This window comes from Engystomops pustulosus, chromosome 6 (genome assembly GCF_040894005.1).
Source record: "Engystomops pustulosus chromosome 6, aEngPut4.maternal, whole genome shotgun sequence".
NCBI lineage: Eukaryota > Metazoa > Chordata > Amphibia > Anura > Leptodactylidae > Engystomops > Engystomops pustulosus.
The window spans coordinates 108,749,129-108,771,924 of record NC_092416.1 but is presented as its reverse complement, the minus strand read 5'-3'; the positions used below and the strand labels follow the sequence as shown (position 1 = coordinate 108,771,924).

At 45.0% G+C, this 22,796-nt stretch overlaps 1 long non-coding RNA gene across 1 annotated transcript in view; it reads right to left on the bottom strand.

Moving 5' to 3' along the window:
* Positions 1-1,826: 1,826 nt before the first annotated feature.
* Positions 1,827-22,796, bottom strand: part of LOC140065823 (uncharacterized) — a 79,627-nt gene continuing 58,657 nt past the window's right edge. The window contains exon 3 of the long non-coding RNA XR_011848070.1: positions 1,827-3,619. This is a non-coding gene — a long non-coding RNA (uncharacterized lncRNA). The remainder of the gene's footprint in view (positions 3,620-22,796) is intronic.

Genomic DNA, 22,796 nt, shown 5'->3' with positions numbered 1-22,796 from the left:
TAAGTCCTGCTGGGTGTAGGCAGTTTAATTTAAAAATCCAATACATTTCACGTTTTCGTAATTTTTGGAGGCGGTCACCATCATCACTGGGTATGGATTCAATGGGTGTGACTGTGAAAGCTGAGATGTCTTTATCATGACAGGCTAAAGCGTGTTTGGAGACACTATGTTTGGTATAGCCATTTGTTATTTTGCTTCTGTGTCCATTCATTCTAATGCGTAGAGTTAGGCAGGTGCGGCCTACATACTGTAGGCCGCATGTGCATTCCATTAGATATATAACATAGGTTGATGAACAATTGATCCAGTTTGATTGCTGGTAAAGGAGTTCTTTCGATGTTGAATATTCAGGCAGCATTTGCAGTTATATGGCCACATCTGAAACTGCCCGTTGTTTGTAGAAAAAGGGAAGTCGTTTTAGTCGTGTTTTTCTTACCCCGTAGTTTCGTAGGGGCTAGTATGCCTTTTAGTGTCTGTGACCGTCTATAAATTATTTTCGGCTGTCTGGGTAGGTTTTTGTTTAGAAAAGGGTCATTTTGTAGTATAGACCAATGCTTTCTGAGGATGTTTGCGAGGGTTAGATGGTTATTATTGTAGGTTGTGATGAATACTGGACAGTTGTTGGGTGGTGATTCCTGGTTGGATTTTTGGCTTGAATTAGATGGTTGTAGACATTCAGCTTGTGTAAGATGAAGGGCTCTGTCAAAGGCTGCTTCAACAAGGGGTTTCAGAAACCTCTTCTCTTTGAATCTCCTTTTCAGGATTAAGCTCTGTTTCTTAAAGGTGTTAGTCTCTGTACAATTTTTTCGAATTCTCCTGAATTGACTAAGGGGGATGTTACTTTTCCATTTATTATGGTGTGCACTACCGTAATACAGGTAACTATTAGTGTCTACCGGTTTGAAATGGGTGCTGGTGACGATCCGGTTGTTATTGATGGACAGGTGTAAGTCCTGGAATTCAAGCTCGGTTGGAGAGAAGGTTGCAGTGAAGGATAGGCCTAAATCATTATTGTTGAGATGGTTGATGAATTGATCAATGGAGGTGGCGGGGCCATTCCAAATTATGAGTAAATCGTCAATGTAATGTTTGTCGGTAATTTTCTGCTATCTTGTGTAAAGGTTTTATATTATGCTTTTAAGGTTGTATTTCACCTTCTCCATCACGTGCACATCATTAACACGATGAGACGGCAGGTGAATGAGACTATATATACCTATGTTTCATTTGTTTTGAAACCAGCCATGAATAAGGGCGACGTGTACGCCCGAAACGCGTAGGCCATTTGTCAACATATACACTCTCTGTCAACCAGGATGCTCCGTCTTTTTCATTGATACCTTTCTTGTCATTTTAAAGAAGTTTTGGAATAAAACATTTTTTCATGGTTTTATCCACACCTGGTGCGGCATGCAATTTTTTCCTGCTGAACTTCTATCCAATCCTCGTGGTCCCAGAGTAGCAGCCAGCACAGCGAATGGACATCAAACGGTGAGCGGAAAACTTAATTTTTTCTTTGTTTTATTGTGGGATCTTGGTCTAAGTAATATTGAATAGCTTCAAGGCCCTTTTTGTGGGGGATATTGGAATATAGGGCTGTAACGTCCAAGGATAACCACATATAAGTAGATTCCCATTTGACAAATAGCTGTTCTGTTGTGTTTTATATATTTTATTTTTCCAAAAATTGTTGATGCTGACAAATTAACAATGCTGAAATGTAATTAAAAAGCAAAAAAAAAAAAACAAAGCCTTTCTTAGAGGTCTTCATTTTTTAAAACATTTTCAGGATGCATAAATCAAAATGAATTACTTGATGCAATCACTATAACATGCAAAGATAATGTTATAAAAAATATATGGCTAGGATTGCTTACTATGGGCAACACAGGCTTATGCATACATGTGCCAACATTGCATGATCCAGCATCAAAATTTTCAGCGCAGCTTAAAGGACATCTCCCACCATGATGTAAGTCTGTATGCAAATGAGCCTGTTGACGACCGCATTCGTCAACACGTATGTTATCTTGAGCCCCTCTGGCTCATATGCATACAGTCCTTCATCCATGATGGAAGATGGCCTATAAGGAAATGTTCGCTTCAATGACAGTTGGCAGTCCCACCATACAACACAAAATTTGCCCACATAAGTGTGAAATTCAATTCCATGCAGAAATGTCTGTGACCAAAAATATTGACTAGCATGAAACACCTAAATAAGGCAAATTTATAATATAATGTAATCACACATTATTTTGCAAGAGATATATTTAAATTACACTAAGTAAAAATAAAGAAAGGTGTAAATAAAAATTTTACATCACTGACAATTAAGTAATGTAACCATTGTAATAAATTTCCTTGGCCACAAAATAACAATTTTAACACAATTCATTTCAGCTAAGTTCAATATACCACATCTACTGTTTCTTACTTATGTTGACGAAACATTAAATAACAATTATTTTAATTTAAAAAAAAAGGAGCTTGAAACGACCTTTGAGGTATCACTTAAAAATCACTTTTTCAAAAGTCAAAATGTAATGACATCCGTTATGCCAATTTAGAAAGCTATCCGTTATCCATATTAATAACTGATGAAAGGTACTGGAGGCTATGGCAAAAAAGTGATAATGGCTGCTGGCTAAAGGAAACATAACAGATGACATCCAAAATACAAATGAGGTCACTGGGATTTTAAAGTTATACGTTAAAACGCCATTAAAGCTTGCTTATTTAATTTTAATGTATTTTATGGACATAATGTTAGAATTGAGATAATGAAGTGACATGTGAACTGAGCCTTACACATTCTACCTAGCAGCCAGAGTATGATAAGCAGCCAGTGTATGATAAGGTGTTTCATACAATTACATATTGAATACATTTATTTTTTTGAATTACATTCACGTGTTTTAATAAAATGCACTTTTGGCACAATGTCCATATGCATTTTACGGCCAGATCGAAGAGTGCAAGTAATGGGTATAATTATTATTATTATTATTATATTTTTTTTAGGTGAAAGAGTTGGCAAATTCTCAGCTATATTGGAAGAGGCTGAAGGAATTTGTGGTGATCCTGGTACAATAGGTGAGAGGGGTGGGGAAAATGTTAATTCAGTTTTTCTCAAAGCAGTGTTTTGTGAAGCAAGTATGTTTGAATGGACACTTGAAAAAGGATACGGTGAGCCATGGCTAGTCAATGGCTGAGGTAAGAATTGTGCACTTGCAATACTAAGTGGGTTGGAATGAATATAAGGAGGTGTGTGCGGAGCATGTTTGGTGGACATCAAACTGAGAAGAGAATGATTCAGATTTTGAACATCAGATCTGAGTCCATTGATTCCTTATGAGAACATTGTGGACATTTGGCTAATGTTCTGTGCAATTTCACCTAGGGCAGTAATCATATTGTTATGAAATTGCTTATTTTCATTCAGTGATTTTATGCATATACTGCTCTTGACCACGTGTCCGTCCAAGTTCTTCTTGTTCTTCCTCACAAGTTTGATTTACGTCATGGATGTCCATACTTGATTCGACATCAGGATTGTTTTGGATGGTTGGATTGTTCCAATTTTCATCTTGCAAATTGTGTGTGGCCACATTTACATCTAGAAATATAATATTGGTAATTTTAAAATGTGTCTGGCACATTTGGAATTAAACAAAAAATGACATATATTGCATTATGAGTACACTTAGTGCATACATTTTTAAGTATTAAATTCGGTTAAAAGAGTATGTCCACATGTTTTTTAAAGTCACTAAAATAAATGTTAGAATTCAATGCACAAGACTTTAGGTGACACATTTTGTAAAATGAGTAGAATTGTAAAAATGTGGTGTGTGTAATTCTTTAAAAACTAATTTTGTGATTCAAAAAATTGGACAAAACATAGAAAAGGGTATCATGTTTTTAAAATGTTAAAAAACTTACCTTGCTCATCATTACAGGCGAGTGAATCCATGTCTCCAACGCCACATATTTGGTCCTTGGCGATTGTCTGAGAAACTAATTTTTCCAAATCAGCTATAGTAGATTGCATGGAGGATCCAGCATGAGATGTTTCTTCAGTTGAACTTGTTTGGGACAGTTTCATTTTACACTGCCTGCGACAGTCGTGCCATTTTTTTTATAAAGCTGGCAAATGCTTCTTTTTTCAACACCCAAAGCGTTAACTGAAGTAGCTATATTGTTCCAAATACGAGATTTAACTGACACAGGTGTCCGATCCGCTTTTTTACCAAACAATGTCCTCCTTTACTCTGATGTCAAAAAAGTCAAGTTGTTTGTCAGTAAATCACATGTTCACCTGGTTGCAGGTATTCAGGTATTCCACAAAGTCAAAAAACTGGGTATGGGTGCCCTCCCAAGTTTGATTCAAGTTTGTCGGATGAACCAACTAAGAATACAAGCGAAAATCCGTCTGCAATGGCGGGGGATAGTACAGCGGTCTCTGCTTCCATACCCCCTTTAGGAAACGCACCCAGAGGATACGACAGAGGAAGAAAAAGCTTGCAATTTGATGATTTAATTGAAAATTGTGACTTTTCCACTAATTCAAATTGTTTTACTGCATGCAATTTACCTGTCTTGAGTGGGGATATTCTCCCTGAAAAAATAGAGGGGGTCGATTAACCTCACTAATGTTGCATTATATCCTGATTGCTTATCCTTACTCTCTAAAGGTTTGAATTTTGTGATGATAATACTTTTGACCCCACACAGTTTGAGATAGACTTGTTGAAGGGTATTTGCAAATTAAATCTTTATAAATTCTTCCAGGACAAAACTAGTGGCTCGGGGATAAAAACTGACGAAGTACTGCCACTGTTGGTCCGTTAGGATTTTCCCCTCCTGAAATACCTAACCCCATCGATATCTCTGCGGTAAATTGTTTGCTGCGTTTAGATATGCCACACCATTGTGAAAATTCTACTGAATCCTTTGATGTAGAAGTGGAAATATTCAAGAAGGGTGTTAGATCGACATTTTGTCCCCCTTGTCTGCAGGCTCTTCTCTCGATTTCTTTTGGCAACGCATTAAGGAAGATGTTAAAGCACTAATTTACCCAAAGATTTCTCAAAATCTTACCCATGGCGAACTAGCCGCTTTGCGCTGGTTGAGATATCGGGAGGATTTAATTATTAAGCCAGCAGACAAGGGGGGAAATAAAGTCTTGATGACCAGGGATTATTATATATCGGAGGCTAAAAGACAGTTGGAAGACAGTTGGTACACTTCACTGGCCTCTAACCCCACTTTAAGATATCAGACCCTTTTACGTACTTTTTTAAATTCAAAGTTTTTTCCAAATCCATCGGGTTTTCCAACGGCCCCACCCCCCGGTTTCTGTCGCGTGAAAGACTGCGCCGAAATCCGATTTCGTGCGCCAAAATCCTTGCGGAATTTGGCGCAAAATGGAAAAAGTTGGGAAACCTGACGAAAGTGCGGCCACGGAGCACTTAGTAAATGAGCCCCATTATGTCAATTTTGTATGCGAAGGTTTAAGGTTTGTGCTATCCCATAACGCCTTCATGTTTGATGACGGATGGTCATAGCAACTAAGTAATCTGAAAATGTATTCCTCTTCTGTACCACGGTATAATTAGTTATGTTACCAGGATTTGTATACACTGTTGCCTTGACGCCGACTGCGAAGCATATATTGTGCGCGCCGCAGACAGATGACGTCAACGGCTTGAGAAAGCACTAGATAGCGCAAAACGGCCCCCGCTCTTCCCTTGTACCGCACCATATCTATAAAAAGAAGTTCTGCACATCGGTGAGTGCCGCCTTGTTTTTTCTTTTGATGCCCATAGATTATTGAACTTTGTTGTCCTGGCTGGTGGATGGTGCCGAGACCACTGTTTTCCTCTGTGGATTTACATTGAAGGAGTTCGGGATGCGCATAGTGGGAGGAAGGCGTAGCTTATACGCCACAGGGTTTATGCGCTTCAGCAATTCGAATGTACCCAGGAAACGTGGACCAAGTGGGGGATCTTCACCCAGACATACCTGGAGGACTACACTTTATCACCTGGAGATAAGATCTCTGTGCTTTTTGTCGGCCTCGGTCTAGGTGCGGGCAGATGCCTGTAGCAAAGAGAGTCGAGTCTGTTCTCAGATAGACTTAAGATCTTGGACCCTCTCTTCCATGGCAGGAACATCCGAAGGCACAGAAAGAGGGAAAGGAGGGCATGGATGCTGTCCATAGACAATGAAGAAGGGAGCGGAGCCAGCAGCTTCAGAGTCTAAGGAATTATAGGAAAATTCTGCCCATGGCAACAGAGAGGATCAGTCATCCTGACGGACAGAGACAAAGTGACAGAAAATAACAGCGCAGAGTCTTGTTAATTCTCTCTACTTGTCCATTGGACTGCGGATGTTATGGAGAGGAGAAATCCAGCTTTACTTGGAGTTGACTGCACAGGGATCACCAGAAGCGAGAAACAAACTGGCCCCCACGGTCCGAGACAATGTGCAGAAGGAATCCATGAAGCCGGAAGACGAGGAGGAAGAACAGGCTGGCAAGATGAGGAGACGAGTGGGACATCTTAGAAAACCGATCCCTCAGCATCCAGATGACTGTATTTCTAGAAGAAGTTGGGAGATCCGTAATAAAGTCCATGGCTATGTGAGTTCACAGTCAACTGGGTATCGGTCTGCTGGCTTGAGACGTGATGACTTGTTACGGGCACAGGATGGAATCTGTTTGTCTCCAAATACATCAGGGACTCGATCGGATTTTGGCCGACTTTCATGTGACACAATCGGGGGCCGTGGCCGTCGGACAACCCGACTGATTCGGACTAAGCGAGGGATTTAAAATTCAGAGAAGACATGGATAGGGGATGCACATAAAATGATACTCTCTCCTTGTGCAACCACCAACCATCACAGAGGATCTGCCCACTGACGGTCAATATGACGAGCGGCTTATCAAGGGGGACCACAGGAAGGCGATACTTAGAGGCCAGGACAGCATCCATGAAGTTTCCTCCAGAGCCGAAATCCAGGTAGGCCGGAAATTTAAACTGGTACCTCTCCCAGAGCTGAGTAGAGCAGGTATGTTTAGGCATGGTGAAGCTTTGATCTCACCTAGGGACGCTTCTTCCAAGAACTCTAGGTTGGACTGGACATCTTTGTCTGGAACGCTCTTGGGGGGTCAGCAGAGCTTTATCCACTCGCATAAGTTCCTCAACAGCAGACAGAAGATAGTGAGGTGGTCTTTGGAAGACTGGAGCCAAGCGGGGTAGTTGTTCGATCCTGGCTTGCATTTGTTCAACTCACTGCTCCTCTGAGCACTCTGAAGCGGATGTCAATCCAAGTGCCAGTGAGATCAGGTCACTCAGAGAAGACGGCAGGTCCCTGCAGACAATGCGTCTTTAATATGTCCAGAGAGGCCATTTTTGAAGGCAGCGATTAAGGCTGCTTCATTCCAGGCTAACTCAGAAGCTAGAGTATGGAACTGAACCGCATAGTCACCGACAGACAAGTCCCCTTAATAAGTTCAGCAGGGAGTTCTCAGCTAATGAGGCCCGGGATGATTCTTCAAAGATGGACCGGAATTGTGAGAAGATTGTGGTGATCTTAGCCTTGACTGGGTCGTTCCTGTGCCAAACGGGGGTAGCCTATGCCAGTTCTTTCCCAGAGAGCAGACTGATCACAAATGCCACCTTAGACCCTCTGTGGTGAACTGTGTAGGCATCAGCTCGATGTGCAGAGAGCAGTGTGTGATGAAGCCCCTGCACAACTTGGGATCTCATACTTGGAGCAGAAGAAGACAAAAACAGGAAATACAGAGGACGGCGCCTCAGGTGATATCGTTTACTAACGATACTCCAATGATATTAGCCAGTATATGCTCACCTAATTTATTCTTGTTAAAAGGCATGAGTCTTATCCCGGGGTCTAAATGTTGGTTTCAAAGGGCGGAGAAGTTTATCAAAACCTTGTGGGAGCACGCAAAAAAGGAGCAAACTGATTTGTTGGAATAGAAAGTAACCAACTTGGGGTCAAGATGTTTTTAAGGGGAATGGGATTGTAACGGTCACACTGACAACAGAACTAAAAGTCTCTATGGGAAGAGTCTGGAGGGAGGAGTCTGTGGACCCTCTGGACCACTGCGGGAGATGGTAGGAGGCCTGCAGTGGCAGCCAAGGTAAAGGAAACAGTCCGAGCCTGGGATGACAGCAGGAACACAGAGGAACACTGGTAGTGCCGCCACAGACTGGAGCCCTGGGAGGCACAGCATGAAGCGTATGGGAACGCTGGAGACACGGAGGCATCTAGGAATGCTGGAGACAAGAGACACGGAGGCGTCTGGTAACGCTGATGGGCAATCACTTCAACAGAAGTGAGGTGTGGAAACCTTGGAAGTTCCATTAGAATGCTGAAGATCCGGCCAGGAAGGAAGGGAGTTGCCGGATTATAAAGGGTGAGCCAGATTAGCGATCGCCAATCAGGCGGACGCTGGCCCTTTACGCCCTGAGAAGTTGGCGCGCGTGCACCCTAGCAGCGGGAGCGCGCAGTCTGGAATATAGTTAAAAAACATCTACTTCATGATCCTTTCCTTAGAGAGACCATTCCAAAAAATCCCAAACACACCTATAGGAGATCCCGTACCCTCAAAAACCTCCTAGCCCCAAGTCGGTTACGTTCTAATCCAACAAATAAATCCATTTGCTCCTTTTTACCCAAAATAATGTAGACACAGGGACTTTGCATCGAATGTCACAAGAGAAACTTTTTGGATTAAGAGTTTTGTGAACTGCAGCTCGAGTTATGTTATATATTTGATAGAGTGCAACTGTAGATTGCTATATATTGGCCGCTGCTGTATATTGATACAACCGTTGAGAGAGTGTTTCAATATACATAGGTCCAATATCGAGGATGGCTTTGCTATACATAGCGTATCTTGACATGCAGCCAGGGCCGGTTCTAGGCAAAGTGGGGCCCTGGGCAAAACTAAAAGTGGGGCCCCAAAATAAAACTATTTTATGACCAGTCACAGTCAGCAAGAGGCTCCTTTAGTATGGTAAAACAAACTGTGATATGGGAGAATTTTATAGGAGATAGATAAATGATAGGGAGATTTATGGGCAGCATGGTGGCTCCGTAATTAGCACTACAGCCTTGCAGCGCTGGTCAACATCTGCAAAGATTTTGTATGCGTGTGTCTGCGTGGGTTTCCTCTGGGTCCTCCGGTTTCCTCCCACACTCCAAAAAATTACTGGTAGGTTGATTAGACTGTGAGGCCCATTGGGGAGAGGGACCGATATTTTCTGAAAGCAGACACTTGCCCCATTTTCAAAATTGCATCAAAAATTTTATAGACATGGGCGCCTTCATGCAATTTTGATTCAAATTGAAACATTTTATTAAAAATACTTAAAATTTGACTTTGATGGCAAAAAATTTGATCCAAACAGAAAATGCCTATTGATATGTTCACATAAATAAATCCACATAATATCACTAAAACTGTAATAACTAGATATCTGCTTTTCAGCTAGACATTTTTAGACAGTCACAACCTGCAAAATATATCAATAAAACAGAATAAAAAGTAAAAGCGCCATAAACCTATATCATTTTGAAAGCAGACAACCAGGCGATGCATTTGGCAATTAACATTCAAAATTTCCTCTAAAATATGTACAAATACAGAATACTTATATAAAGAAAATCTAGTTTCCTAAAACAGTATCACAAAATAAAAGGGAATAAGAGAGAAAGGGCCACATTTATCACTTTTGTGCGCCTAAGTGTAGTAGTTGCACCTAAATTCTGGCGCACTGTTTTACAGAATTATCACAAGCTACAACCATCTGTGATAAGTTAATTTCCTGCCTCTTATTAATCACTTTACTTTAACATAGTTTAGGCGCAATTTTGGCGCAATGTTAGATTCAGGCACTTACATGTGATCCTGCAACAAGCTCCTCTCTGCTTCTCCCACATCCCAGAATGAGAATGACCCTAACAGCAGCACCCAGGTGTGTGACACCCAGCACCCAGTGACCTCCTCAGCAGGGGCTTCTCCTGGAGGGGATCCCCCAGTGCTGATCTCCTGCTGCCCCCCTGTAATTCTGCACAATATCCCCCTCAGACACACTGGTGATACTGTGCAGAATTACACGGGGGACACTTGTCAGTACTATTTGCAACATTCTGTAACGTTCTCTTCTCTCTTGCTTTGAGCTCAGGATTCTGCAGAATGTTATGTAAATAGAAGGTGATGAACTGTAAATAGAGTCTGCAGCTCCTGTCTGCAGAGTATCTCATGTCTGTATTATATGTTCTAGTGTCTGCAGAGCATCTCATGTCTGTATTATATGTTCTAGTGTCTGCAGAGTATCTCATGTCTGTATTATATGTACTAGTGTCTGCAGTGTCTGGCTGATCTTTGCTGCTAGAAATGATCTGTTCTGCAAAGGGGCTCAGTGCTTTCTTCTCAGTTTACGCCACCTTCGGGCTGGAGTGTTTTTGCGTCAGTTTTTGCGCCTAAATTAAAATGCGCAAATGATGAATATCATTAGGCACAGCAAAACATCTGGATTGCTAGGATAAATGAGGGAAAGCTGGGTATTTTTGCTGCGCAGCTAATTTGGCGTTTAGTCGCAAAAATGGCACAAAAATGGTGCACCTGCATGAAAAGGTGCAAAAACAACAGAAAAAAACGATTGACACATGTGGCCCAAAGTGTGTTCTTAGATAGTTCTGCATAGAGAAGGGTTAAAACCATGAATGTTAGTTGATATTATTTATCCCTTCTCAAAATGTAGTAACATATAAAGTGAATATTTCCATTATCTCTGAGGTGCAGCAGCTCCTGTGTGCAGCAAATGCTCCCTGCAGCCTGATGGCTAAGAATCTGGATTTGGGGGGTTTAATTTCAGGGGGCTGTATCTCTGGCTCTGTGACACATAGAACCTTACTTCCTTTTTCCTATGAAAGAAGAGAGTCTCATCTTTTATATGCATCTAAATTTGTGTTTCTAAAATGTAGGAAAACGGAGATATTAACTGTTAAACTGCCGTTGGGAGTGATTTTTATATATAAAAATGGCACATGATATTCTCAATTTAAACCTGAATATCTCTGGATCCATAGCACCTAGAAACAAAATTCAAGATTCATTTGAAAGAAGAGATTCTCCCCTTTCTCCCAGGGGCCCTGGGCAATTGCCACCTTTGCCTACCCATAGCGCCGGCCCTGCATGCAGCCACTCACCATGACAAAAGTTGCAGCGTATAGAACCCGCTGTGCCCCAAAGATTCAAACTTTTAACCCCTTGCCAATCAGTGAGTTAGCGCTCAGTGTCCGATATATCTACTAAACATATCTACTCCAGAATGATACTGTTGCAAAGTACACCATGTCCTGCAAAAAACAACCAATCAACGAGCCCCATAGCCTAAAAAGTAAAAATGTTATGCCACTTGAAAGACTGCAAAAATGATAGATTTTTCCCAACATTAGGGTTTTATTTGGCAAATTTAGTAAAACAAAAGAAAAAAATATTCAAGTATGGTATCCCCATAATCGTATCGACCCATGGAATAAAGATAACATGATTATTAAGCTTTATGGTCAAAAATCCAGTACAGTATTGATGCTTTTCTACTCCTGCCCTCAAAAAAAAGTTCCTAAATTTTCAACAATAGGGGATAAGAACCCCAAAATGGTAACACTGGAAAAAGCATCTCATCTCACAAAAAAAATGCTATCACATGGCCCCAATAACAAAAGAGCAAAAATTTTATGGCCTGCAAAATGAGCCAATGAGGAAACTATAAAATCCTGGCAGCTGCAGGGCGCTCCTTCCCTTCTGTGCCTTGCTATGTGCCCCTACAACAAGTAACGACCACATGTGTGGGGTGTATGGTGGGTTTTCTCTTTCTATCTTTTGGAAACGTGTACATTTTAGGGCTAAGTGAAGGTATAACCTACAAAATTTGACCATTCTAAATTTTGCCTACATTTTGATGTAATTACTATGAAGATCTCAAGAGGTTACCAATCTTCCTAAATGTTGTTTCTGTTTGAGGGGTGCAGATTTCAAAATCGGTTGATTATATAGGGGGTTTTTATGTTGGATTTGAAAAATGTAATTCAAAACAGTATCCCCAAAATAGTCAATTCTGAAAAAATTATGTTTGATTTGTAAGCCACGTGACCTCAAAATAAATTATCCAGACATTTCAAAAATGATGAAAATGTAAAGTAGACATATGGGAAATGTTATGCAGAAACTTATTTAGGTGGTAAACCTATGATTTAGAATTTCAAAAATGGCAAATTTTTCCAAAAAATTCATTTTTTTTTTGTAAATAAACGCAAAAATTATCAGCCACAATTTAACACTAAAATGAAGTACAACATGTGAGGAGAAAACATTCTCAGAATCGTTTTGATAAGTAACAGTGTTCAATAGTTATAACTGACAAAGCGACAGATGTCAGAATCCATAAAATGGGGCTGAGCCTTAAGCTAAAAAATGGCTGCGTCCCTAAGGGGTTAAAGAAGAGAGAGATGTTTTGGATTTTTAAATTGCAGTGCCTGGTCCCAAATGGGTTAAATGAGAGTTTGGAGAACGTGTTCTGAAACGTATACAATGGGGCAGATTTATCATATTCTGAAAAAGGGTCTATCACCCGAAATGCGTTAATAGGACATTGATATGTTTTTTTACTTGTTATATTTTAATCTTTGGTGTGCATTATTTTATTGCTCTGAGACACCATTTTTGCTTTCTCTTGATTGTACCTATAGCGCTCCATTAGTGCTTCATTTTTTTCTGTGTATAGCACATGTCATACTTGGAGGGCATGGATTCTGGGTCTGGGTTCTGCAGAAGATGGTGAGGCCGCAGTAGCGGGAGGTTCCACAGGACCCGGAAGCTGCTGCTGCTGCTGTTGCTGCTGGGTGACCAGTAACTGCTGCATAATGTCGGTCAGCTGGTTAAGTTACTGACCCTTCATGGCAATCTGCTGGGACTGCTGGGCCACGATGGTGGTGAAATCGGCCAGTTCTGGAAGCAGAAGTTTGTCAGGATCCATGGACGGATCTTATTGTCAGGATTCAGGGGTAGTGGACCCACTGAACCACTGCGGATGATGACATAAGCAGACATCTAGGAGTGGAGTCTAAGTAGTACCCGGTTTTCACCAGAGCCCGCCGCAAAGCAGGTTGGAGTTGCTCCACAGGCACTACTTTGTCCGTGTGGTGGCCAAGGCGAGGTGCAGAATTGTGCGGCAGCATCGGAGTCGGGGACAGGCACAACAGGAAATCGCCAGAGCATAGGGAAAAAGCTTTTTCTAAAGGAAAATCTAACAGAGCCGGCACGTGCGCGCACTAGGAGGCGGGGAGATCGCCACTGTAGCCAGGGAAGGTAAGTGAGGCTGCAGACTGGCTTCTTTCGCTGGAAGATACGATTCCAAAGGACATCCACAGATGGGGAATTATACTGTAGGGACATAATGAAAACCAGCGAGTTTGGGAGTCAAAGAGCCAAAGTGCTTAATTTAATTACCGTAAATCGAAGCATGTTTTGTACATCTTAACTTGCCTATGTGGGCAACATTACATTGGATTAGAGAACATGCTAGATGCATAAAAACAGGCGATGGTGCACCAAGACTATTAGAGCATAAATGAGAAAATCACTATTCCAACCGGTATGTCCTTAACCCCTTCATGACTGCCATAGGGACATATACGTCCTATTTGCACATACCTCATGTATAAATGTCTTGACAGTGACCAACTTCAAACGCCCATATCTCCTGAACCCACAGCTCTGATTACTTTCTGTGATATAATGAGCTGTGTTCTTGTGTGACCATGGTCAGATTTCCTTTATTCATTGTCCCTACTAGGCATTCTTTTTAAAATATAATTGGTCACCTGTAACAATCCTAAATCACTAGTGTCATAGACACATTGGGGCACATTTACTTACCCGTCCCGTTGTGTCCGCCAATCCGGAATGTCTGATGAGGATTCGGAGCTGCCACGATTCACTTCCAGCGTGCGCCCGATTTCTTGAATGTGTCGCTTCCCTGCTCAGGTCCGCCGGAGTTCCCCATCTTCTTCCCGGTGTAGGTGAGTGCTGATCTTGCAACACAATGGGGCACATTTACTAAGGGTCCAAATTGTGTTTTTCCACCGGGTTTCCCGAATTTTGCTGATTTGCGCCAAATTGCCCTGGGATTTTGGCGCACGCGATCGGATTGTGGCGCATTGGCGCCGGTTTTCACGCGACAGAAATCGGGGGCGTGGCCGTCGGAAAACCCGAAATTAAAAAAAATATTGTGTCGCAAGAATAGCACTCACATACACCGAGACGGAAAAAGTGAACTCCGGCGGACTTTAGCGTAGCAGCGACACCTAGTGGAAATCGGGCGCACAACCTTAGTGAATCCCGGCAGAACCCGAATCAGCGCCGGAGAACGCGCTGCTGGATCGCGACTGGACCGGGTTAGTAAATCTGCCACAATTTGTAAAAACAAGGGCATAAGAAGCTTATGGAAGAACAGAAAATGCAGACACATACTAGCATGTAAGTGTGCTTGGTTTACAATCCTTCATCCTGTGGTAGATGTCTTTTAATATAAGCCGCATTAGACTTAACCGTCTCCCTATAGTAAAGTGACCTCTGACGTCATCCGGGAGGAGGGCCGCCATGATGCGGGAAGTCGCTGCTATGCATATACATATGGTGGTGGCATCTTGAGAGGGGCAGGTAGTCCCGACGAGGGTGGATGCAGCGTGAGCGGATGTGTGCATTGGGAGCACATTTCTCCAGGATGTAGTTTGAGTCGCACATCAGTGGAAAAGCTGGTAAGTATACACATAGCCTGTTTTTAATGAAAACTAGTGACTTAACCAGTAATTATAGTTGTATTTAAATGAGCACTAAAAGGGTGATTACAACAGGAGTAGACCAAATAACGTATGGAGAGTAACTGATAGGTTAACCTAATGTAAAGTGATGGCCAGATGACCCAGAGGACAGCCTAGCTACAGATGGCAATCATTGGGTGTTAGGGGGTAATAGGGGGGTTTCACTTGTATACAGGGCCGGATTAAGGTTGGGTAGGGACCCGTTACATGGGTCGCAGGTGCACCAGTGCCACTCTCCAACCCCAGTGTCTCCCCAGGTTGTCTTACCTATCCACGTTCCTGCCGTGTCTGGCGGTCCGGCGCTCAGTTCGCCACTTGGTACTTAATAAATAGCCAGCCTCTTCCCTTATGCCCACCAGGTCTTTGCGCCCAGTGCCCTAGAGAAATCTTGTTCCTGATGCTATACGCTGATATTGTGAATTCCCATTGTGACCCTAGTTCCATTCCCGACTATGCTACTCTGCTGCCTGCCTTGACCATTTTCCTTTCTCCTGACTCCAAACCCATGCCGCCTGTCCTGACCTCCAGCCTGTCCCCGACCACAATTCTGTTTCACGATTTTGTACTCCGCCTTGGCCGCCACCGCGAGCAAAGTCTTGAGAGTAAAATCCAGCCATGGATCCTGCCAAGGTTCCACTACCTCACCTGGCTGATCTTGCCACCATCATGGCTCAACAGTCCCAACAGATTGCCGTGCAAGGTCAGCAACTTGGACAAGTCACCGCCATGTTGCAGCAATTGATGGCTACTCATCAACAGCGTCAAGTTCCTGCGGTCTCCTGCTACTCCAGTTTGTCTACCTTTAGCAGAACCCAAGGTGAGACTCTCCATGCTTTCTAAGTATGATGGGGATCCAAAGTTGTGCAGAGGCCTTATTATCCAGTGCTCCTTGAACACTGTACTGATGCCGACGCAGTTCGTCACAGTATGATCTAAGGTGACCTTCATCATCAGCCTCCTTTCTGGGAAGGCCCTGGCATGGGCTTCGCCCCTCTGGGACAGGAACAGCCCAGTCACGGCCAATATCCAGGAACTAGTCCGGGCGTCGTCTGCTGAGACCACCCTGCTGAACTTGCACCAAGGGGACTCTACAAGGAACGCAGTTCAGATCCACACTCTCGCTTCCGAACTCTCCTGGAATGCAGCGGCTTTGGTTGCCATATTTAAAAATGGACTGTCTGGTCAGATAAAAGATGCACGGGACCTGCCATGTTCCCTGAGCAGCCTCATCTCCATGGCTACCCAGATTGACATCCGATTCTCTGAGCGCTCGGTGGAATTGCGAGCTGAACTAATGCAAGCCACGACTACCGATGCCTTCCCCATTTGGCTCCAATGTTCCAAAGGCCCTCTTTGCCGTCCTCTGTGTCTGTTACTGAGGAACCCATGCAGGTGGATAAAACACAGTTAACACTTCATGAGCGCTTTAGACGAAGACAGAAGAACATCTGCATCTATTGTGGCAGCCCGGAACACTTTCTCCAAACGCACTTACCTCGGGTTCTTGAGAGAAGCATCCTTAGGAGAGAACAAAGCTTCTCCACGCCTAAACATACCTGTCCTACTCAGCTCCGGAACAGGTAGTCAGTTTCAAGCCTCTGCCTTCCTGGATTCCGGCTCTGACCTAACGGCCAATCGCCTATTTGCTAAACTCGAGAAGCGCCAGTTCCACCAGAGCAGTCTTCCATTCCTCGGAACAGGGGTCTACAGATGGATCAGACCAAGTTGTCTTCAGGTGCCTCGCCCAGTAGGACTTTGTGCAATACAGAGATTCCTGGGCTTCACTAATTATTACCAGCAATTTATACAGCATTTCTCTTTTCTTGTCTCTCCCATTGTGGCGTTGACAAAAACAGACAATAATCCTAAACTCTGGCGTCAAGCAGCTAAAGAAGTGTTCTCCAAGCTAAAGTCTGCTTTTGCCTGTGCTCTGGTTCTTAGACGGCCTGAGAAGCCATTCCAGCTGGAGGTTGACACCTCTTTAGTGGGAGCTGGATCAGTGCTCACCCAGAAGAGGTCTAAAAGCCAAACTCTCACCTGTGGGTTCTTCTCTAAGACCTGCTGTTGAGATAAATTACACCATAGGAGACCGAAAACTACTGGCCAGAAAACTTGCCATGGGAGAACGGCGCTATCTTCTGGAAGGAGCTCGCCATCCTGTTAGTGTATACATGGGTCACAAGAACCTCCTATATCTCCAGACAGCTCAGAACCTCAGCACACAACAAGGAGTACAGGACCGCCACAGGGGTACAGGAACACGGGAACACTAAAGGAACACGGGAACACCAGAGGAACATGGGAACACAGAGGCATCTGGAAACGCTCAGGAAACTCGGAGGCGTCTGGAAATGCTCAGGAGGCTTTCTCTTCAAAAGAATGACCTGAAGATCCGGCAGGGGATGCTGGGAGTCGCCAGGCTATATAGCCAAGCCGGGAATACCAGCGCCAATAAGGAAGACGCTGGCCCTTTAAATTCTTGAAGAGTCGCACCCTAGTCCGCAAGCAGGAGCGGGACTGGAACCAGGAGCTAGGGACTGGAGCCATTAGGAGCTGGGACAAGTATGTACTGACCTGGGGGAGTTGGGCAGCGGCAGACAGCAAAGCACGGGTGCACCATGTCGCGGATCGCGGGGGCACCCGTGACAGTGTACCTTCGGACATTCCTGCCATGGAGGACTTGGTCCAGGATCTTAAGTCCATCTGGGAACAGACTTTACTCTCCTTGTTGCAGGTGTCTTCTTGAACCAAGTCCCAGGCCTACAAAAAATGCAAACCTCCTCCGATTTTCTCTCCAAGTGATAAATTGTTGCTGTCCTCCATATATGTCCGGTTGAAGATCCCCAGCTACAATCTTGGTCCCCCTTTTCTGGGTCCTTTTCGAAGTACTGAAGCGCATTCATCCTGTGGCCTATAGGCTTCTGCTTCCTCCCACCATGCACATCCCAAACTCCTTCCATGTCTCTCTCCTGAAGCCATTCATTCTGAACCACTTCTCCCGTCAGGTACATCCTCCTGTTCCTGTGGTTGATTCCACCAACGTCTTTGAGGTCAAAGAGGTCTTTGAGGTCAAGGAGGACCCCCCGGATGGGAAGAGACTATTGGAATCTCAATTCGTCTCTCCTAGAAGAAGCAAGAGGTAAGACAATCCTTGGAGGACTTTCTTCAGAGCCAGGTACCGTTGTTGGGCCTTTGTAGTAGTAAGTCAGAGTGGTGGGAGATGTTCAAGAAAAGGGTGGCGAGATTCTTCCGCCAGCTCTCAAGCCTCAGGAGCCTGGACAGGTACCGCCTGTATCAGGGCCTGAGGAGGAAACTCGAGCATCCCGTCTCGACTGGAGGTAGTCGTGAGGGCATCTCCAGAGTGAAATCTTTGCTGAAGAGGTGTCAGTACGATAGACACACATCTTTGGTTTTTGAGAGGGATTACGGGAAATACTGCTCTCCCGACCCTTACAGAAACTGCAAAAGCAGTACGGGATCCCTAAAAAGGTCCAGATCAGGGATTCAGGAGGTCGTCAGATCCTTCTACTCACACCCCTTGGGCAGGAAGCATCTAGATCGGGATGTGATGTCCCTGAGAGAGGGGTAGACCCCTCTTTTGATGTTTTGACTGAAATGATCAGGGTAGAGGAAGTCAGCCTGGCGAGGGAAGGGCTCACCATCAAGAAATCGCCATGTCCAGATGGCTTAACATCCCAGTTTTATAAGACCTTTAAGGATGCCTTGGTTCCCTTCTTGACTGAGGTATTCAATGAGTGTCTTTTCCCCGGCACTCTGCCTAAGTCAATGAGAAGGTCTGCCCTGATCATCCTGTCAAAGGGTAAGGACCGATCTTGGGCTGAGAACTCGCGGCCCATAGCGCTTCTTAATACGAACAGAAAGGTTTTGGCAAAGGTGCTGTTTAATGGGCTGGTGCAATTTGCACCCCGGCTCCTTTCGGGGACCAAACACTGCCCTGATCCAGGCCGCAGTACATTTAGTGCTGTGCTCTATTTCCGGGAGGCAATGGAGCAGGACAGGGCTGGTGACTGGAAGGGGTACTTGCTGTCCTAGGATCAGGTATGGCTTGCCAGAGGAGTTTGTTGATTGGCTGAAAGTTTTGTATGCAGGGGCAGAGAGTTTCCCGCTTGTGAACGGTTGGAATGACCGCTCTTTTGAGGTTGGGTCTGGTGTTTGCCAGGGTTGTCCTCTGAGCCCACTACTGTACGTGTTCGTGATCGACCCATTCCTTAGGAGGGTTGATCGTGGCCCGTTGGTGGGAGTCAGGATGGACCAGGTGGCAACGGCAGCCACTTTTAGAGTGGTAGCGTATGCCGATGATGTCACCGTTTCGTGTCCTCAGGAGGGGAGGCACAATGGGTGATGTCAGAGGTTGACTGGTGCTCAGAGGCTTCTCCGTCCAAGATTAACCTGGTATAAGTGTGAGTCTCTGGCTGGGAGAGAGCGGTCCAGGCTTTGATCTCCCAGACACCATTCCAGTGCCCCAAGACTCTGCCAAAGTTCTGGGCATCAAATTTGGCCAGGGGGATTACCACATGCAAAACTAGAACAGCAGGCTTAAAAACACCTGTCACCAGGTCTCTGTCACTAGTCCTGTCACCTCTACCTGTTGGAGCAGCTCACCAGGATTCCATCCCAGCCTTTATCTAGTCAATTCATACATTAATCATTGTAAAATAATGTTTTCTTTATTATGTAAATGAGGCTGGTCACATGGTCAGAGACAGTGATGTCACGCCTGTTACCCCTCCCCTCTCCTCCCCCTGCTCATGTCTGCGTGTAATGTATAGTAAAGCATAGTTAGTGTCTGTGCTTTATCTGCTGACATGCTGCATCCTCCTAATACACAGAGACAAAGACATCAGTTACACAAGTACCTGACATGTTCTGCCATACCATGGCTTCCTGGAGCTGTTGTATCTCTCCTATACACACACAGGCTGCAGGGGGCGTGGCCGCCAGCAAGCACATGGAGGAGCCATTACACCATTATACGGGCTGTCAAGCATTGGTGGTGTGGCTGTGCCGCCCACTCATGAATAAGCTGGACAGCTTGAATATGCTAATGACTCATTGGACATTTCACAGATCATTTGCATACAGCTTTAGGACCTCATTGCTTAATTTTACAGGCATGTAGAGGGACAATGAAGGGATAGAGGCAATGCTTTCTAATGGCAGTTAGATTAGGGGGTTATTTTGCATGACGGGTTTATCAATCTTTAAGATTGCAGCTCAGAAGGTGGACCAGTGGAAGGGTTGGTCTTTGACCCTCAGAGAAAGGGTTAACCTGATCAAAACCTAACTGCTCCCGCTGCTGATATATCTGGGCAGTGTATGCATCTTGCCAGAACCCCTCTGGACTCGGGTCTACAGTCTGTTCTTCCAGCTGTTATCGGGGAATAGACTGAACCTAATCAAGAGGGAGGTTACTTGCCGTACGGGGAGACAAGGAGGGGATGGTTTCGGCCTTTCTTCCAGGAATGGGAGACAGAAGGGCAAGTGAAGGATCTCTGCACACCGCATGGGCATCTTCTGGCTTGCTCTACGCCGGTTCTAAAGGTGATTCGCCGGTGTGGTCTGGGATGTGGGAGATCAGGGCCATGTCGAGGAAAGTCCTCGACAAAAGGGTTCTGTTGACCCGTTTCCAGAAGCCTCTGGTCCTCAGGGATTGCCCAAGTCGGGATTTAGGGCTAGGTTTAAGTCATTTAAATTCCATCAAGATCCCCTTCACATTTTGGCATGTGACTTGGAGTTGCTTCCATGGAAAGCGTTGTGTTAAGGACAATCTGAAGTGTAGGAGTTCTGAAGAACTGGGTTGTCCCTGGGAGGAGTGCGGTGGCCTGCTGGAGAGCATGGATCACTTCCTGCTTCAGTGCCCCTTTATTACAGAGGTGTACAACCGGGTATGCTCTTCCATCCATTGGCCTGGGTTGGCTGGTCTCTCCTATACGGAGTGGGCCTATTGAGCATTCAGAGGCCTGGGAGCCCGGGACTGCTGCACTTTATTTCTAGTTAGCCTAGTGGTTAGGTACCATAAGTGGAACGCACTGTGCTTAGTATCGACGCAGCGTAAAATACTCTTATTGGATGAGGTGGTTAGGAACAATCTGGGTGACCTGGTGAAGGTGCCCTCTCTGGAGTATGAGAGGCTGGGCACGGGTTGATGTAGGGCTTCCAGGCACCGAACCTGGGCTTTATGTGGTTTGTATTGATGTTGTTCAGCTTTTGTTTTGTACTATATTTTCTGTATGTTATCTTGTAAATAGTGTATATATTGGATATAGTGGGGTTTGGGGTATAGTGTTAGGTTGGGAGGGGGGTGATGGTGGTGGGATTTATGAACTGACCTTGGACACTGGTCTGGACTACTTAACGCAAACTTTGGACGTTAGACCAGTGTCTGGGGGGGAGAGGAGGATGTGGGCGTGGGATTTACTGCAGTGTAGTGTTATGTGTATTCTGTGTTTGGTAGCATATATTTTAAAAAAATGGGTGTGGGGTGTGATTTGTGTGGGGTGTGATCTGTGTGGGGTGGTTTGTTATTGGAGGGTGTGGGGTGGGTTTATGTTTATTTATGGTCGTTTATGTTTATTTGTGGGGGTGGATTGTCTTTGTTTATTGGTTTGGTTTAGGACGTGATAATCGGTTGGGTGGTGGTTGTGGTATTAAGTGTTTATTCATTTTGGTGTATTTTAAAATATTGTTTTTGAGGTGTGAATGGGGCTTGGCCAACAGTCCACTGGTGTGCACGTGTTTGTGCACAGTGACTGCACCAGCAGCAGAATAGAGAATGCATCTCTGGAGCTCGTTAACTCTGTGTGTTGCTGTGGGAGGCTGTGTGTGCCGCTGCTCCTAAGCTCCAGGAAAGAACTACCTCCACCTGGGGCCTGCTCTCTCCTCTCCCAGGGAGGGAGTAGGTTTCCAGGCATGAGCCAGGGCTGCAAGTCCCAGGCTCCTGCTTCCCGGTCTAGGCCGGCGCGAGGCAGAGTAGCAAGCTACCAGCAAGCGCTGTGTATGCCTTTGGGGTGAGAAGATCCACCAGGAACAGCAGCAATTCTGCTCCAACTCCCCCCAGGCCAGTAAAGACTCCAAAAGGCAGCAAGACCTCGGGAAAGCTGGATACCGCAGGAAAGCTGAGTGCTCAGAGAGGTGAGGCTGATCTCTGTGAAAAGGGCTGGGGAATGCTGAGGGCCCGGGAGTCTATTTCCACCTATGCCTCCCGGGCTCTAGGCCACCTCTCTGTGTATGGATAAGCCAGCAAGACGCTGAAGAGGCTGCGGGAGGAGCTGAGGTATGCCAATGCCAGGGCAAGCTCTGCCCAGAAGAAAAAGCGGGAGCAAATTTTGGCTGAGATTTCGAGACTAAAGACTGACATCCAGGCCTTGGAGGAGAGGAAGGCTTACCTGCTGGAGTGGGCCATTCAAGGAAAAGATCATGAACAATGAGAGGTTCCCGGGAGATGGAGGCGGTTGATGGGGCTTCAGCCTAAGAGCCAGACAGAGGAGGAGACCCAGGTACTCTACAGTGGGCCCCCTGCAGGACTAGCGGCCATGTCATCTAGCTGTGGTTCTGCCGGCCCGGGTGAGAACAGTGGCAACAACCAGGGAGGGGTGCTCATGGTGGAAATCAGACGGCTCGAGTCCCCCATGCTCCTCCAGAACTTTTCTTTTGCAGATGATCTTCCGGATGATGCACCTGGTGGCCGCAAACCACGAAAGAAGACCAAATCCATGGATTTGGTAGTCTTGTATACAGCCCCCTCCCCGTAAACCCGGGTCAGCTGCAGGGTCAGCTCACTGTGCAAACCACGTTACCCAGCCCAGCACAGGTCCTGCAGTGGACTCAGTGCCAGGAAGCGGGGAGATTAC